Source organism: Pogona vitticeps, chromosome 3, assembly GCF_051106095.1.
Source record: "Pogona vitticeps strain Pit_001003342236 chromosome 3, PviZW2.1, whole genome shotgun sequence".
Classification (NCBI taxonomy): Eukaryota; Metazoa; Chordata; class Lepidosauria; order Squamata; family Agamidae; genus Pogona; species Pogona vitticeps.
Window position 1 is genome coordinate 11,272,490 of NC_135785.1, and position 19,112 is coordinate 11,291,601.

The window sequence follows — 19,112 nt, forward strand, 5'->3', positions numbered from 1 at the left end:
GGAACTAGTTAGCTTTGTCACAAATAGTGTCTAGAGACAATTAGTCAGCCACTGTGGGAAACAGGATGAGATGATCTAGTAGTGGTCTTATTTATCCAACTTTTTCTTATATGCCGCCGAGTAGTTCCAAGTAATAAATTCTAGGCCCCCTAGATTTTGGACTGCTTATATTCTTCCATGGATATTAGCAAACTTTATAACCAGAATTCAAACTTGTTTAGGAAATAGGCATAGGATTGCAGTTTGAGGAGATAGTGACAGTTGAGGCCCTTCAAAAGCCTATGTAATGTGGAGATATTCCACTAGAGGGTGAGATAAGATCATAGTATGCAGTGCAACTGACTTTAAAAGATGCAGTGAAATAATACTAGGTTGAAGTCCTTAGTATGTTGCAAACAGGCTAGGCCCACTGAATCAGTAGGGATTTGGTGAGTCATGTGTGTAGGCATTCTTCAGTCTCGAGAGACTATGGTAATGTGCTCTGAATAGAGGTCTTGGAAGAGCGTTGAGTGTGGCTGAGAAGGCCAATTTGAGAGTGACCATCCCTTCCACACTGAAGACAAGTACAATCTGTCCCCTGTCCAGCTCCCTAGTTTTGCTGGTTTCGGGACTGCCTCTTTGCCTCAGCCTGCTGAACAAGTGTCTCTTCAAATACTGTAGGGAGAGGCCATGCTGCACCACCTGCCTCCAGACTGAACGCTCAGATGTCAAGGTTTCCCATCTGTTGAGGTCCATTCCTAAGGCCTTCTGATCCCGCTTGCAGATATCCTTGTATCGCAGCTGTGGTCTCCCTCTGGGGCGATTTCCCTGCACTAATTCTCCATACAGGAGATATTTTGGAATCCGACCATCAGCCATTCTCACGACATGCCTGAGCCAACGTAGACGTCACTGTTTCAGTAGTGTATACATGCTAAAAATTCCAGCTCGTTCTAGGACTACTGTATTTGGAACTTTGTCCTGCCAGGTGATGCCAAAATGTGTCAGAGAAAGCGCATATAGAACATGTTCAACTTCCTCTCCTGCTGTGCACAAAGGGTCCAGGACTCACTGCAGTACAGGAGTATACTCAGGGCACTGGCTCCAAGGTGACTCAACACTTATGTAAATTCCATTGATTCAGTGGGCTTGCTCTAGTTGGAACTTACTACTGGACTTCAACACACGCATCTTAGCGTGTGGTAATTAGTTCCTTTAAAATCTTGTAATTTGGATTCTAAATCTGGGTATTACTGTCACAGTCCCATTTCCAAGCATTCCAAGCACCGGAACAGAGGGTGGTTCTGACCTAAACCCAGGGGTATTCCACCATGTTCTCAACATTGTTGGGCTGTTTTCTCACACACTTCATCTAGATCACTGGTTCTTAACCTTGGGTTACTCAGGAGTTTTGGACTGCAACTCCCAGAAGCCTTCACCACCAGCTGTCCTGACTGGGGTTTCTGGAAGTTGCAGTTCAAAGGCATCCGAGTAACAAAGGTTAAGAACCACTGATCTAGATCAGGGTGGGCAAAACCTTGAGGTCTGACAGTCACACATGATCGCCTCTAGAACCTAAGGAGGTATACACACTCCCATTCCTATACCCACTAAATATGTAACTTTGTTTTTATTACTGAAAAAGCCCCCTCCAACAAACTCTAGTAGCCAAAAATTTTAATGTCTGGGGACTACGGTTCTCTAAAACATAGAAAAGTTGCCTCCCATATCCCCTAGAGCAGAGGTCCCCAACCCCTGGTCTGTGGCCTGGTGCCAGTCCGTGGCCTGAGCCAGACCAGGCTGTGGAGACAGACCTTCCACCCCTGTACACACTCACCTCCCACACAGCTGATTTGAGCATGCACGCACACTGCAGCGTGCCTGTGCGGGTGCCGCACCACCATTTGCACATGTGCATGAGTGTGCACGCACCCCACATGAGTAGTACACCGCTGTTTGTGCATGCGCATGAGTGCACCCACACAAGTGCCACGCCACTTGTGCCCCACCTTCCCCAGCCAGTCCGCGGGGTGAAAAAAGTTGGGGACCCCTTCCCTAGAGGGTGTAAAGTGACTTTCTGATAATACCAACTGCAATAGCTTTATTTTGATGTGAGGGCAGGGGAGCTGGAGGCCACATCTGGCCTTCACAGGTAGAGGTAGCCCTTACACCACAATTTGCCTCCTCCCTCAATAGTGGGATGATATTTGTACCTGAGGCCACATAATCTTCTTGCAAGTGAACATGATGCACTCATCAGCTTGGTTTTCTCCTTTTAACTTAAAGCCGGACGGCCTTATTTTAGCTATTTGTAAGCTAGATGAGGTAATAGGAAAGTAGCCAGAGAGAGCAGTTGCGTGAGAGAATTAGGTGCGGAACCAGTCTTGACTACAGTAGTGTTACGAGGAGGCAAACGTTGATTGAGAAGCTCAAGCTTCCTGAGACTTTCACCCACATCATGTAATCACCAACCACACTCCTGTACAGATGAATCAGGCCAATAGGTCTTGGTCAGCTCCATATCAAGTCAAGGTCTGTGTTTTCACTGGGATCTGAGGGCAGGAGTACAGGTTTGCCCCCTTCTCTTCAGACATTCATATTTCGTTAACCTAGTTCATGCCACAACATCTGGCAAATCTTGAGTCCCATGTAGCCCTCGCTGCTTCTCTGGCACCTGACAATAGTACATATATTAGCAGAATAACTATAAGGTCTAACTCATTTGGCTCCTGTATAGTTAACATCTGTTATTCCAAGCCTTGAGCTTCATACCCAAATACCTGACAGTAAAGGTAGTAAAAATTTCCTTCATACCAAATGATTTGCAGCTTTTAACTGACATAGTGTTTGGTTGTTGTCTGTATGCTGTCTTTCCTGCTGTGAATTCATGTTGGCTTGCATGGCTGCTCTCCTCTCCATTTCATTCTCACAACACCCTGTAAGGTTAAGAGAGACAGATGGGCTGATCCACAGTCACCCACTAAGTGCCACGACTAAGCAGAGATCTGAACATTAGTCCTAATCTAGAACTCTGACCGCTATAACATATTGGCTCTCAATTAGGCCAGTGCAAACTAGGAGGTCCCAAAGACAGAAGTGATACCTGAGTCCAAATGCTCAGCTAGGAGATAGTTGAAGGAAAGAAATCACTGTGTTCTTCTTGCTTCAATTCTCACAGCAATAGTTTGCAGATTCTCATTAATTCATTATTGTTGCAGAGTTTTGCATTTCTAGTAAAATTCCCTTTTTGCTACACAGTAAAAGTACAGAGATCCATAGAAGAGAATAGCAACAAGTTCCCCAGAGTCCATACCTTTCTCATTAACAGGGACTTGTAGGAAAAAGAATAACAATTTTTTTTAACTTATAGTTTCATGAAATTGTAGCCATGTGTATGCCGCTTTCTTTATTGCATACAAATTAGCAACCAACTTGAACAGATCAACAGCAACAACCAACTGATGAAAGAAGGGGACAAAACATTCAGCAGAAGGGGGATGCTCTCTTTGAATTTCAAAAGCTGGAAGGAACAGCTGGTTAATGTTGCATAGATAATCACCTCAGTCCAGAAAAAGTCCCTCCCAGTCATTAAACGACAGAGAGCATGTGAGGTTGTGAATAAAACTCCAACAATTATAACCTCAAACTTTGCATTACCTATAACTAAAGACAAAGAGCATTAAGATGGTGCCACCAAAGATGTTCCATTGAAAAGAAATTGACAGAATACAACAATGAGAACTCTGTTCCAAGCATTCTAACCCTCTTTGATTTATTCTTATAGAACTGGTGGTTGAAGGGCACCATTGTTTAAAGTATAATAAATATTCTGGGATGTAGAGGAGGATTTAAAAAAAAAACAATACCTTAAAATTGCTGCTTTTATTTAACCAGAGCTCAGTTTGTAGTCAAATCCATTTTTTTGCCCCCACATCAAAATAAAGCAATTGCAGTTGGTATTATAACGCTCCACTGTTTCTTTGTCTGCCACCACAGTCCATTTATCATGAATGTTAGGAAGGGATGTAAAGTCAAATTTAGACAGAAAAACCTAGGGAGCAATGGAGTTTGCAATAACAGCTTGGCAAGCTGGCTAGGTTTTATAGTTTTATTACAAAGTGTAATTATAGGAGTCTCCTTGCATTTTAAAATAATGACAGCTTTTCAACCTCTAGTCCAAAGCATAAATGTTGCAGCTGAGTCCTATATATCTTTAATTGGAATATATCTCAGTGGTACTTACTCCAAAGTAGTTGTCAGGCATGCTGCTGAATGGAACTATTATCTTATTTTAAAATATTTTTTCTTCCAGGTTTTTTTCTTCTTAAGTCAAATGTGCCTCTTTGAATGCATTACTTCTACAGTCCTATAGCAGCTATATTTTTTTCAAAAATAAGTCCCTCTGTTCATAGTAAATATGCCAAGGATTTCAGAATTAGTTACCTCGGGGTTTAAATGAGTCACAGGAAATAACACTGTGGAGGATAAATTATATTGCTACCAGCATCCGACTTCTCCGAGGTTCCAATGGAACAGTGCTTCTAAACTGCATTTGGAATGAGTTCACTGGTGACTTTTGACATGTTTTGTAATATTTGCATGAAAGTGCAACTTAAGCCCTAGGAGACAACCCAACTCTACTGCTCCCACATCATATCTTTAGCTCTGCCTGTAACTTTCAGCAGTTTAAGAGTCAAACTGGTTCGTATGCTTAGCACTAAGGATGCCTAGCCCAAGAAAAATAATAGGAATGCGGCTTTTTCATCAATAACATCCTCGCTGTGGATCCAACTTTCATCGGAAATTAGATAGGCCCCCTCCCTACAGATCTTTAGAAGATTAGTGAAGATGGAACTGTTTAAGGAGGCCCTTAGCAACATCTTAAACTAATCTGTGAGACCCTTATACTATATTCATAACTACAGCTATTGATGATTATTATTATTATTTTAGTGTGCAATTTATTTATATTATGTTTCATGTAATGTTGTTCGATTTAATTTATCAGGTGTCAATCCTAGGTTGCCTTTTCTCTTTTAGTTTGTGGTATTCTGGTTTCTTTTTATTATTTTAGTTGGTTGTATGTGTAATACTTTTGAGTTCTATGGGGCTGTTTATTTACTTAGGTACCTATTGATGAATCTTGCAGGAACAATTTCACACAAGTGAGTCTCTTCTTAATCACACTTACATAACAGACAACATGAGCAATTGTAACAGCAACCAAATGCTATAATTTGTGTACCCAGGTCCTCAGCAGCAGCACCAATGCAGAAGTTTCTTGTACAATTGGAAAGTTCAAATGTCCTTTTGATTTTCAAATTCAGACTAAAATATGAGATATCTTCCTCAACTGGGTTGGGTATTGATAACATAGAAGAATCAGCTCTAGATGCAGTCTTCAAAACCCTAGGATAAAGTGTAAATTCCTTTGTACAGTACAGTGGTGCCTCGCTTAACGAGTGCACCGTATAGCGATGTTTCCGTATAGCGATCCCTTTTTCGGGATCGCTATACGGAAACATCCCTGATCGTCGCAATGGGGAAAACCCGCATTGCGAAGATCGGGTATTGCGGCGGCCATTTTGGAGCCGCCGAACAGCTGATCGGCGGTTCCAAAATGGCCGCCGGAAGCCCGGAAATGGCTGCCGGCAGCCGTTTTCGCGCCCTGCCCTCGCTTAGCGAAGGCGCGAAAATGGCTGCCGGCACTTGGAATCCTCGCTGAAGGGGTAAGTAACAAAGGTATTGGAACATTTCCCCTACCCGTTTAGCGACGATTTCGCATAGCGAGGGTTAATCTGGAACGGATTAACCTCGCTATGCGGGGCACCACTGTATATATATGGATTCACCTTTTCAGCATAAACATATAGGAATTATACCTAGACCAAGCTGCCAGGGGCCTTAGCATTCTAAGTGGCAAGAACAGCTCTGACCGCTTCAGCTTTCCTGCTCTTTCTGATTCAAATTTCTCACTCACAGCCTTGCTCTTTCTTAGACCATTTTGGACTGAACCAGTATTTCACATGGTTTATATATGCATTACCTAATTGCCCCAAGTAGTATTCTCACTGTAAGGTAGGTAGGTAGGTAGGTAGGTAGGTAGGTAGGTAGGTAGGTAGGTAGGTAGGTAGGTAGGTAGGTAGGTAGGTAGGTAGGTAGGTAGGTAGGTAGGTAGGTAGGTAGGTAGGTAGGAAGGAAGAAAGAAAGAAAGAAAGAAAGAAAGAAAGAAAGAAAGAAAGAAAGAAAGAAAGAAAGAAAGAAAGAAAGAAATTGTGCTCTCTGAAGCGCTGAAATATTTTTTTCATCTTGCACTAAGCTTCTACTGGAAGCTGAAGTCAAGAATCATGACAGAGCAGCTGGAAAGTTACTTAGAAGATATTTTAGATTAGAATGCCTGCTCCCTAGTAGACTCCAAAGCTTTCCATATTTAAAAAAACGCCAATAGCCAGACCCTTCAGCAATGTACTAAATATGATTAGCAAACCCATTTGTTTTATTTAATGGCATCTTCATGCAGTTCTCAAGCAAGGCCACAGATTTGTTGCTTTCAGCAGCTGTTTTTTTGTTTGTTTGTTTGTTTGTTTGGTATTTTTTTTGGTCAGAGCTTAGGAAAGAACTGCCCAAAAGAATTATCTAACCAGCATGCTCACTGGTGATTGTTAGAAGCTTTAAGGATCTTTCAAATGTGAACTTAACTGTGATGTGATGAAAGGCAATGTGCTAATTACAGTTACCAGGGGTGTGTGTGTGTGTGTGTGTGTGTGTGTGTGTGTGTGTGTGTGTGTGTGTGTGTGTGTGTGTGTGTGTTTGTTTTGTTATGTAACTGGGATGGGCATGCAATAACTTAAGCTTGTGGGTCAGCTAATACTGAAAAAAAGCACAAGGGAAATCTAGGTTGATGGGCCCAGAATCTGGGTAAACCCTCAAAATCAGATCATATGGCAATACAGACTTGCAGGGAAAAAAAACTGTTTCTTTCATGGTCAGACAGATGATAAAATGCACCGGTGGGTGGTTTGCTACTAATTCTTTTTATATTTTTATTTTTATTCATTTTCCATTAGGTAAGGGAAGATCATAGGGAAGGGGATTTGGATCAGGGTACAGTATTGGGGTAAATAAAAAATACAGAATGTGATAGAGAGTACTTATATATCATTATTACATTTGTCGATATGTTTCTTACTAAGCTTACTTCACACTTATCATTTTTTCTAAGTCTTTAAAATCTAAAAGTATTTCTTATGTTTTCTTTCTTATAATTTTAACCCATTCATGTTTCAATCTCTCATCCAATTATACAAAGTCTCCCTTTTTTTCCTAGCCTCAGCAATTTCTTTTTCTATTAATACTTCAGTTAAAATTTCCCTCTGCTACTTCAAGAATTTTTTCCTTTTTCTGGTTGTTGGAGTCTCCTCTTTTTTCCCCTTATTTGGTATATAAAATTCTTGCTGTTGTAGTCACATGTATGGTCAAATACCTTTTTTCTTTTTCTATCGAGTCTGGTGTTATATTCAGCAAAAACAATTCAGGTGCATATGGAATTATAAAGGATAACATTTTTTTGTAAAAACTCATGGAGTATTTTTATTTATTTATTTATTTATTTATTTATTCATTCATTCATTCATTCATTCATTCATTCATTCATTCATTCATTCATTCATTCATTTATTTATTTATTTATTTATTTATTTATTTATTTATTTATATACCGCCTATCTGGTCAGTTACGACCACTCTAGACGGCTAGTTTCCAAAAGCTCTTACCTTTCCCACAAGTCCACCACATATGATAAAAGCTACCTTCTTTTGACTTGCCTTTCCAACATTTGTTAGAGGTACTTTGATATATTTTTCATAATTTTTCAGGTGTCATATACCACCTATAGAACATATACTATTATCTTTTTAATTAATTGCTTTTGTTAGTATAATATTACTTTCCCATATTTGTGACTATGACTTTAAGTTAATATTGTGGCCCAAATTTTGGGCCCATTTTATCATACATTCTTCAATTATTTCATCTTGCATTTTTAATTCTAGTACATAATTATACAACATTTTAATCAGTTTTTCCTTTACATTCAGAAGTACCTTACCCAATGGTGTCTGTTCCTTACAAAAGCCTACCGCTTTATCTCTTGTATCTCTTGAATCTATTTGTGTTTTGGTCCACCAACCAAGTATTGCACCTTGTTCTTCTAGTTCTTCCCTTTATTTCATACTTAAGACCTCTTTTAACAAATCTCTGTATTTCAAGAGTTTCTTCTTAATATCAATGTTGGTTATGTAAATGCTTCCATGGGTGAGATCCATTCAGGAACGTTTTGGTAATTTTCTTCCCGCGTCTTGGTCCATACCCAGTTTAAAGATTTCCTTGTCAGATGGTTTTTAAATTATTGTCTTTTGCTTTTTGATTTCATAGGAAGGTGTGCCATCCAGTGGTTGCTACTAATTCCATGTGATCTTATTTACAACCCATTTGTCATGTAAGAGGTTTTTCCAGGTCCTATGCTGGTGCTTCTAAGAGTTCTGCAAACAAAAGGTTCACTGTGCTGGTTTTTCATGCCCTGCCTGGCTTCAAATGGCATAACAGACCTAAGTGCATGCACCAGCCGGTCACCTCTCTTTCTCTCTAGTTCCCTCCCACTAACGCCAGCTTTTTAAAAGTGTCCCGACTTTAAAACCATTGCATGTGCAAAAATCAGATTTTACCTCCTTCTCTGCTTTTTGCCCTGTGATTTGTCTCCCTCCGTGGAAACCCAGGAAAATACAATAATACACTGAGACTTCAGCCAATGCCCTGAGCTCTGGCAGCCCTAAGAATGTCAATGCTGAGAAACAGTTACTGTACAATAAAGGGTTCTTCATCCTGCAAGGTACTAGTTCTCCTCTATTTGGCACTAGTTAGGCTTTGTCTTGAGTACTGTGTCCATTTCTGGACAACACACTTCAAGAATGATGTTGACAAATTGGAACAAGTTCAGAGGAGGGCAACAAGGACGATTAGGGGGCAGGAAGGCAAGTCCTATGAAGAAAGAACTGGGCATTTTTAGCCATAAGAAAAGAAGACTTGAGGGGGAGTAGGATTTTTGTTGTTATTGTTGTTTAGTCGTTAAGTAATGTCCGACTCTTTGTGACCACATGGACCAGAGCACGCCAGGCCCTCCTGTCTTCCACTGCTTGCCGGAGTTGGTTCAAATTCATGTTGGTAGCTTCGATGATGCTGTCCAACCATCTCATCCTCTGTCATCCCCTTCTCCTCTTGCCTTCACACTTTCAGGGGCTTTTCCAGGGACTCTTCTCTTCTCATGAGATGGCCAAAGTATTGGAGCGTCAGCTTCAGGATCTGTCCTTCCAGTGAGCACTCAGGGTTGATTTCCTTCAGAATGGATAGGTTTGATCTCCTTGCAGTCCAGGGGACTCTCAAGAGTCTCCTCCAGCACCACAATTCAAAAGCATCAATTCTTCGACAATCAGCCTTCTTTATGGTCCAGCTCTCACTTCCATACATGGCTGCTGGAAAAACCATAGCTTTGATTTTGCGGACCCTTGTCGGCAAGGTGATGTCTCTGCTTTTTAAGATGCTGTCTAGGTTTGTCATCGCTTTCCTCCCAAGAAGCAGGTGTCTTTTAATTTCGTGGCTGCTGTCCCCATCTGCAGTGATCATGGAGCCCAAGAAAGTAAAATCTGTCACTGCCTCCATATCTTCCCCTTCTATTTGCCAGGAGGTGATGGGACCAGTGGCCATGATCTTAGTGGTTTTTTTGTTTGTTTGTTTTAGTTTTTTTATGTTGGTAGTAGTTTTGAAGTAGGATAGCAGTTTTCAAATACTGGAAAGGCTTTAGTACAGAGGAGGCGGAAGATCTGTTCTTGATCATCCCAGAATGCAGGACACACAACAATGGGATCAAGCTACAGGAAGCCAGATTTAGGCTGAATATCAGAAAAAACATCCTGTTAGAGCAGTACAACAATGGAACCAGTTACTCTGAGAGGTGGTGAGTGCTCCAACACTGGAGGCATTCAAGAGAAATTTAGACATCCATCTGGCAGATATCCTTTTATTCATATTCCTGCATTGAGCAGGGGGTGGACTCGATAGCCTAATAGGCCCCTTCCAAATTCATTATTCTGTGATTCTACCCTGCTTGCCCATGATATAGGAAACAGGATAATAGACAGAGTCTGTTTTAGCAAGCCTATTCATATAATAGTAAGTTCTGTTGAACACAGTGGGATTTCTGACTATGCATTTATTACATTTTTCTGTAATTTAATCTTTAGTCACATGGGGATGTATCTGCAGTCTCCTACAGAGATATTTAAGTATTTCAAAGCCCTGAATTGCTCAGGGGCTCACTCACCCTTGAGCGATTAGCTTTCATCTCCATGCCTCAGTGTTGTTTTAATATACACATCCCACTTAATGCAGCATACATAACCACTAGCCTCCAAAGAGCAATTAAAAACAAAGTGCCCATTTAACATTTAATGAAGCAGAAGCTCACACATCACCCCAAAGTCATTAATAGAGCCCATTCTTATTTGCTTTAAACTGCATTTCTTTTCAAATTATTCAACATTTAATATACCTGGTTAGCTTGAATAACTATCAACAAGTAGCAACATTTAAGCTGAAAAGCATGAAAGCTGCTCACATTAACTGATGCTTCAAATTCCAGAGGGAATAGCCTGCCATCTAAGGTGTGGTTACACTGACAATAAGAATTGCTTTTGAATCAGTTTTGTGCCTATTTAAAATTGATTTGAAAAATCCCGATTAAATGACAGATGGTGAAGCCCGCTCTCTCTTTTTGGCTGCATGAGCTTTTTTAAAAGAGGCTGGCGGGGGCTTTCAAATTTAACACAGTTGTAAAATTGATTTTTTATGAATCGCTTCAGGCAATGTGAACATCCCTGTGGTATTAAGTACTGCCTTTGTGAGTGGTTCTCGGTTTCATATGACAGGGACACTGCTGTCCAAACGTCCAAAATTTATTTTTAAAACATAGAGGGAAGTGCATGCATGCCACAGAATACCTGAAAAGCAAAGAAATATTGCACAACGTTGGGAAAAAACAGGAAAGAGAAGGTTACAATCAATGGCAATGCACCAGGATCAGCGACAATGGAAACCACATGGTCTGCAAACATGCTGGTTAATGAAATGATTTAAAATCTCATGTCTAGTTTCGCAAAATGACTTTTAGCCCCTGCTTCATTTTGGTCTCATCGTTTTCAAAGTGAACGTGCACAGTGATACAAAAAGTGACTGAAAATCCATTTAAAATACATTGGAGCTGAAATCAATACAAATCAGCAGTGTAATTGCACCCGAAGCCTCCATCAGAAACAACCGTTCAGACAAACAGTTTATTATAGCAGAAGTGTTGGTGGACTGGAGTCCCCTTCCTCCCATGCATTATATGTTTTCTTAAGTTTTTATGTCCAGAGGAGTGTAAAGGTAAAGGTAAAGGTTCCCCTTGACAATTTTTGTCCAGTCGTGTCCGACTCTAGGGGGCGGTGCTCATCCCCGTTTCCAAGCCATAGAGCCAGCGTTTGTCCGAAGACAATCTTCCATGGTCACGTGGCCAGTGCGACTTAGACACGGAACACTGTTACCTTCCCACCAAGGTGGTCCCTATTTATCTACTCGTGTTTGCATGCTTTCAAACCTCTAGCTTGGCGGGAGCTGGGACAACCAACGGGCGCTCACTCCGTCACATGGATTCGATCTTACAGCTGAAGATCTACAGACCTTACAGCACAGAAACTTCTGCAGTTTAACCTGCAGCACCACCACATCCCTCCCAGAGAAGTGTAGAGAAAAACAAATTAAGCACTGAGGTCAGAAAAAAAACCAAAATGCCAAAAAATATAGACTGGTCATCATATTAAGATAACTGGCTTTTATTTTTTGATAGATGGGAAGCATCCAGCCTTATCCATTAATGGGTACAATTCTCATTGAACTCAACCGTCTATATAGCACTAGTTCTTTCTCTCTCTCTCTCTCTCTCTCTCTCTCTCTCTCTCTCTCTCTCTCTCTGTCTATCTATCTATCTATCTATCTATCTATCTATCTATCTATCTATCTATCTATCTATCTATCTATCTATCTATCTATCTATCTATTTGCTATGTTTATATTCCACCTTACTTTCAGTGAGATCAAGGGATGTGCATGCCTTTTCTCTTCCATACTTTATCCTTACACATTTCTGCGATACAGGTCAATCTGTGACTGCCCAAGGTCACTCATTAAGTTTCATAGCTAAAGAGCTGGATCCAGGTGTCTCAAGTGCTGGTCCAACAGTCATTACACAACACCAGTGCTACAGTCAGTAACCGATGATGCTGCAGAAGAGGTACAAAGCTGCTGTTCTATCCTCTCTGCCTTATGGATCAGAGACTTGGGCTCGAGAAGGCTCAATCATTTTTACCGTACCTTCTCTATGGAGAATTCTCAACATCAAATGGCAGGATAATGTCCCTGATGCAGAAGTCTTGTAGCAAACACATATGACAAACATTTTTTTACAATTTAGAAATAATGACAGTTTCAGTGATCTGGCCATGCTGTCAATAACCCAAAGTATATAGTCTATGAAGAGTTTCCTGCAGGTGCTTGACTGTGTGGTGGACAACAGAAATGGCTCAAGGAAACTCTGAAAACAGCTTGGCCATTGTAATTGTCCATGTGTGAAGGAGCTGTAGAGAAAAAGGAGAAAGAACAGAGTGAGCCGTCCCCTCAACTAGAGATGCCTGAGAGGAAAGGAGAAATGGAGGCAGGGAAGATAATAGAAAGTGAAGAGCTGAATGTAGAGGAGGAGAAAGAAAAGGAATATAAGGGAAAGAGGGAAAAGATTGAGATTTGTCTGGTGGAAGAGAGAGAAGGAAAAAGAGGGAAGGAGTTAATTTTACCAGTGTGGGAGGAGGCAACAGGGGATGAAGGCAGGAGGAGACAATTCAGTATACTGATGACAGGAGAAAGGAAGGAAGGAAGGACGAGAAAAAGGGGGAAAGAGAAAAGAATTGGAATATGATAGAATGTGAGGGTTGTTAGAGGACTTCCCTAATTTAAAGGTAGAAGGATTGCTACCTGATCGGGATACATCTAAGGAGAGGGGGGACATCGGTGGATCTGTTAGAATGGACGGTCGTGGTTTTTCCACGGGAACAAGGTCCCTCGAGGAAGGTGATTCATCCGGACTCTTCCTTCAACTACCCATCACTGGACGGAGATTGGGCAAGACACCCTTGTTGTGGGACAATTTGCATGGTGCTGAGTGTTCCGATGAGGAAGCCCACTGATTTTTGGGCCAGCCCCTCAATGAATCCTGTCAGTTCTAAGACAGAATTGTTATCCCCACCGTATGGGCAGTTATGCGATATCGGTTTGTTTGAACCAGTAGAAGTGGTTGTTGATTCACCTAATGTTAAACCAAATAAACCTGTTAATGTTCAACAAGAGATTTAGTTGTCATTTCCTGTCAGAAAAGAGGAACTGCTCCAGATCTTTAATGAACCCAATTGCACCATGACAATTAGAAAGTTATAATTCAAAACTGAAATGTCTGGTTAAACACTATCAAACAAGGGCTGGGAACGTTGAAATAAAAAGAATAAAGGATGCACAAAGGAAGAGAGAAACAATAAAGCAAGGATGTAGTCGCTCAACAAGTCCGAGACTAGCTAACCTGCTCCAACTGTTCCCAGATCTTCTGCGCTCATTCCGGGCTAATTGGTCACCTCAGCTTGCTCCTGTGCAGTCATAACGGCTCACTTGTTTTTTTCCAAATGATAAATCTGATGGAAATTGTGTTCTTTGAAAATGAAGGACAAATTATATAAGAAGGCAATCATAAGAGCATATAGCTCTTATTGGATGATTGCATATTTTGTGTTCTCCTATCCTCCCTAACCCTTTCCTTTTCCTTCCACTCCCTTTCATATTTTGTATTCCCTATCCTGTTAGATAAATAAAAATATTTTTAAAAACCATTCCCTTTTAAGTGTGTGGAATGTTCCTCCCGTAGAAAATGTAAAAACAGCCATTTGTAAAATAGAAACCACATGCTGACACGTACATAGTGAGGCCTTTATCCCATCAAATCCAGTTAAGCCTACTTGTGCAAAGTTTCTGAAGAGAACTTTCAGGGCCTAGCTACCTAAATAACTGGAGATGAAGGGACTGCACTCCTAGCTAAATAACTGGGGGGACTGAACATTTGACCCTCTTAATCCAAAGTATGTGCACAGAGTATGTGTATTGGGCTCTGTGGCCTATTCCCACAACATGTCCACAAGAATGACTCAAGAAATGTAAGGTATTTTTATATACAAGGCTTCAAACAGGTGTTGCCACAGTCAATTGGTTCAGCACATGTAACACGATATTGGACAGAAGGCTCATTCACATTTAAAAATGCCTTCATTCTGCTTTTCTTTATGCAGGAACAGCTCTCAGATATTATCATAAATAGTGCAGTAGCATCTTAGGAGCTCAAAAGCAACTTAAGCATAGAGTGTGTGATGACGTTCAGAACTTGGCACAGCTGTAGATGTTGGTAGCTGTCAAAATGGAAAAGTAACTACATAGATATTCATGCTTCTCGTGTGTGCAAATATAGCCAGCTTTCCACTTAGATCCTGCACCATGTGGCTTCCGAACATTTTCTTGCCTGAATTTTGCCTCACTGAATTCCTGGAACGCTTTGAGCAAGGGCAGTTTTAATGAAGGAAGAGAAGCTTTGCCCGAACCATGCGTCCCTCGCCTCACTGAATTCCTGAGGGGTTGACATCTGTTCTAATTCTCCTGTTCGAGAAGTCAGTGGATGTAGACGTGGTCAGCTCGACTGTCTCTTTAGCAGCTGCCTCAGAACACAGGCTGCTCCGTAGAGCTAGGAAGAGCAAAGCCTTCAACAGAAAGAAGCTGCAAACTTGTTTCTTAAAAAGCTAGGAAGCGAAACCTTCTTCCACCAAACAACGGTTGTTGACAAGGCACAGTGGCAGTTAAAGGGGCAAATGGGGGTGGGCAATAAGGATGTTCTTTCTCCACCGCCATCCATTCTTCCTCCAGACCAGAATAGAGGTGCAGCCACTTAATCCTGCAGGTGGTTTCAGCTTGAAAAAGGAAAGCTATTGTAGGATCAACGGTGGATTTCTTTAATGAGCGAAACATACAGCATAAGCAGATCAATTTTTCTCCTGGTGTGCCATTCCGTCACACAGCTTACGGCGTGACGCGTCCTGGTGATTAATGACAGCTGCATGGCAAACGTCCAAGATAAATTCAAATGGGTGTCAACAGCAACAAAACCCCACAAGGATCCTTCTAGGAACAGCAGGTGGGTAAGCATCAAACACAACCAGCAGCTGGAATTCTTTTCTTGCGTTTTTTAAACCTCTCACTTACACCCTTCCCAAGCACATTAGCGCTATGGGGTGGGAGCCAATTTCTCATTACTATGATGGATTCTTTGCATTTCCAGTGCTTTGCTTCACATAATAGGAGGATAAAGGACTTATATGTATCCCTCCATGACAGAGCTGGAGACTCAGGAATACCCAGTGAAGCTGAGTGGTAGCAGACTATGGTGGTGGGGAAGCAAATCTTCCCAGAGTGGATAATTAATGTACTGACAATGTTGCTGCAGGATAGCCCCAGAGATATTAAGCAAACTCATGGAAAAGTTGTGCCATCAACCGTGAGGCGCTCATGATGGTGACCTGCCACCTTCAGGTTCAGAGGAACTTCACATTCCAGTTATTAGGGGAAGTGGGTGGTATTTCCTCTATGACTTGTTTGGGTAATTTTTGGAACCATTGGTTTGGGCCTTGTAGAAACCAGAATGCTAGACTATTTATTTATTTATTTATTTATTTATTTATTTATTTATTTATTTAGTTATTTATTTATTTATTTATTTATTTATTTATTTATTTATTTAATTTATATGCCGCCCACACTACCCAAAGGTCTCTGGGCGGCTTACAGCATTTAAAATACAATAGACTAGATGGATCATTGGCTTGTTTATGCTGGTCACTTCTTATAATCTTTAGAAAATCTATAGTTAGTAAAGTGTTGTACAGACCGAATTGTTACCACAATAGCTCAGGCCATTTACTGTATCTCTCTATATACATATGAAACATTGCCTTATTTAGGGAGAAAGCCCTCACAGAACATCGACATTTAAAGGAGAGCATTTCATATTGGCTGTAAGAAATATGCAGGCAACAGATGACACTGGCTCCCCAGGTGTATTCTCTAGAGCAGGTGTCCCCAAACCCCTGTCCACAGCCTTGGGACGGTCTGTAGCCTGGGCCGAACAGGGGCGCGGAGACAGATCTCCCACCCACCCCTGCACGCACTCCCCCCACACAGTCCCTTCATGCATTCGCACGAGTGCCCCCTGAGCGCCCCCACCCTTTGTGCATGCCCAAAAGTGTGTGCATGCCTGTGCCCACCACTCATGCACATGAGTGCACTTGCACCCATGTAAGCACACACACAGCCATTCGCACATGCATGCAAGTGCAGGGGGTGCCCCGCCTTCCCCAATCGATCCGTGGTGTTAAAAAGGTTGGGGAACACCGCTCTAGAGCCTAAGGGAACAAGTACACTCTAATGTGTGTTTCTGGTGACTGAACTCTTAAATGAGTTCAGTAACTTTTATTGTTATCCTTATGCTTATTATTTCAATGTTATTGTTGATTGTACTGGTGTCTTTCTCATTAACTGGCACTTAAAGTCTCAATAATTCACTCTGAGACATTTGTAGGAAAAACAATAAAAATGTTTCTTTACTTACAGTTGCTTGAAATCACAGACATGTCTACCACTTTCTTTACTGCATGCATACTAACAACCAAACAAACAAACAGATCAACAGCAATAAAATGACTGCTACCAACTGAGAAGAGAAGGAGATGGAGAACTCAGCAGATATGCAGGGCTCTGTTTTCATTTCCAAAGCTGGAAGGATAGACAATCGTTCCAGCCCAGAAAAGCCCTTTCTAGTCACACAAACTACAGACAGCATGCAACATTGCAAATAAAACTCCAACAGTAGGTGCTCCATCAATCCATGTGGGAGAGGATCATGACCTGCATATTTTACATTCTCTTAGAACTGATTCTAAGAACAAAATGGACAAAGTGGAAAAAATAAACTGCAAAAGGAATGAAAAAAAGGTGAAAGCAAAACCAAAGGGCTGATCACTAAAAGCCTACTGCATCTTACTGAGGATCAGTTTACTTCCTTAGTGCCTTTTTCAGCGCACAATCAGAGGTCTTGTGGGCAGAGGTGCTGTAGGAATTAATTAGTGGAGGTTTTCCATTAGTAATTAGTCCAGGTGTGCACTGCAAAGGAGTGTAAATGCATACAGTGATTTTTCTCCCCCTCTTGTTTTGCCATGTTCCTTATTATCGGTATCTTTTGAATACAGGGAATGGAAGCTCAGAAAATTGTCTCCCCCCACTATGATGTTGGTCTTCTTCTTCTTCCTGGCTCTCTCACTTTCCTCTCTTTCGTGCACCACCTAGAACCATAGAGAGGCCAGTCCTATCACTAGACAAAATGAAGGAGCCACCAACATGAGTGGGAAGCACCACCACCATAGAATCATAGACTCGTAGAATAATTGAGTTGGAAGGGGTCCATATGAAGGCCATCTAGTCCAACCCCCTGCTCAATACAGGAATCCAAATCAAAGCATATCTGTCAGAGGGTTATCTAGTTTTCTCTTTAATGCCTCCAGCACTGGAGCATTCACCAGTTCCTGAGATAATTGGTTCCATTATTGCACTGCTCTAAAAGTTAAGAGGTTTTCTATGATAGTATTTAGCCTCAGTCTGGCTTCTTGTAGCTCGAGCTCATTATTATGTGTCCTGCAGTTTGGAATGGTAGCGAAGAGATCCTTCCCCTCCTCTGTAAGACTGCCTTTCAAGTCTTTGAAAAGTGCTGTGATATCTCCCATCGGGCTTCTTTTCTCAAGACCAAACAGGCCCAGTTCTTTCAGTCTTTCCTATTAGGGCTTGGTTTCCAGTCCCCTGACCATCCTTGTTGCCTTCCTCTGAACTTGCTCCAGTTTGTTGGCAATCCTTCTTCAAGTGCAGTCCAGAATTGGATGCAATTACTTTTTAGATGAGGCCTAACTGGTGCTGAGTGGGACGTGGTGGCGCTGCAGTTTAAACCGCAGAAGCCTCTGTGCTGCAAGGTCAGAAGACCAGCAGTTGTAAGATTGAATCCACGCGACGGAGTGAGCTCCCGTCGCTTGTCCCAGCTCCTGCCAACCTAGCAGTTCAAAAGCATGTAAAAATGTGAGTCGATAAATAGGTACCACCTTGGTGGGAATGTAACGCTGTTCCGTGTCTAGTCACACTGGCCATGAAATCACAGAAACTGTCTTTGGACAAATGCTGGCTCTATGGCTTGGAGACGGGGATGAGCACCACACCCTAGAGTTGGACACAACTGGACTAAATGTCAAGGGGAACCTTGACCTTTACTAACCATTGCTGTATAGTGGAGGACAGAGTTGTTCATATGTCTCCAAGTTGATTTAGCTTGGACTTTTTTTGCAGATACCTGTATGCATTTGTATCTTTCTGGATTGGCAGGGGAGTGAACCTGAAAATGGGCTATGATCTACCTTAGGAATGTAGTGGCGGTTCAGTTTGTAGGCAAAACACTTTTATCAGCCTCTTTCCTCCCTCTCTCCCTCCCTTCCTTCCGCCTGCCCACCCCCTGAAGTCATGCTAAGGGAAAAGATGTGCTGAGGTGTAAAAGATGCCCCCTTAGTGTTTCCAGTCAATAGCCTGACTTGCCAGAGTATGCCCAAACAACGGCCTATCCCAAATAAGAGTCCTCGACATTTGGCCCCTGTCCACTGTGGGGAACACCCACAGGCACCCACAGCAAGAATGGAAGACACGCCCTTGGCATCAGTAGCACAGCAGTTGCACTCCCGTATCATGGAGAAAAACAGTGGGCAGGTAAATGGAGGCATACTTTTCTTTTCTGGTACCCTTTGCAGGGATTTCGTCAGGAGAATGGGAGAAAACACATGTTGGGAGCTCAGGAAGATGCTCCCTAATGTCTTCAGGAAGT